Raw genomic sequence first — 761 nt, forward strand, 5'->3', positions numbered from 1 at the left:
TGCCGATCAATTGCTTCGAATGTCTTCCTGTCGGGACACCTTCGTTCTAGAAATCTGTCTCGATACAAACGTACCGCGCCACGGCTATTGCCCCGTGCTAATCCATACATCAAATGGGCATCTGCCAACTCCGCATTTGTAAACATTACACTGACTGCAAAACCACGTTCGTGATGAACACTAACCTGTAGATGCTACATACTGATGTGCTTGATGCTAATACTGGAGAGAAATGAGTCACATGTCAACACAAGCACCGAAGTCAACATTACCTTCCTTCAATTGGGCCAACTGGCGGTGAATCGAGGAAGTACAGTACATACTGCCCAAACTAAAATGAGCTCTAACATGGAAATTAAGCGTTTCCGGACACATGTCCACATAATATCTTTTCTTTTTTGTGTGTGAGGAATGTTTCCTGAAAGTTTGGCCGTACCTTTTTGTATAAGAAGTTTCACACACTCAGTATGGCGACCTTCTGCTGTAAAGTGCATTGGAATGCAGCCGTCATTACTCCTTTGCCTTCACATCATACCCATCATCTATGAGAAGTTTTATGCAATTAGCGTGAACCTCTTCTGCCTCACAATGCTACCGAGTGGCCTTGTCACAGTTCTGCTCGTGCACACTGGTACCCAACTCGATCAACAGCCTGACACAGTTTGTGTTTCCCATACCAACGGAAAAGTAGAGAGGCGGGTTGCCTGCATTGTCCTCTACTTGGACACTTGCACCAGTATATGTCAGCAACTTGACACACT

This window comes from Schistocerca nitens, chromosome 10 (genome assembly GCF_023898315.1).
Source record: "Schistocerca nitens isolate TAMUIC-IGC-003100 chromosome 10, iqSchNite1.1, whole genome shotgun sequence".
Lineage (NCBI taxonomy): Eukaryota > Metazoa > Arthropoda > Insecta > Orthoptera > Acrididae > Schistocerca > Schistocerca nitens.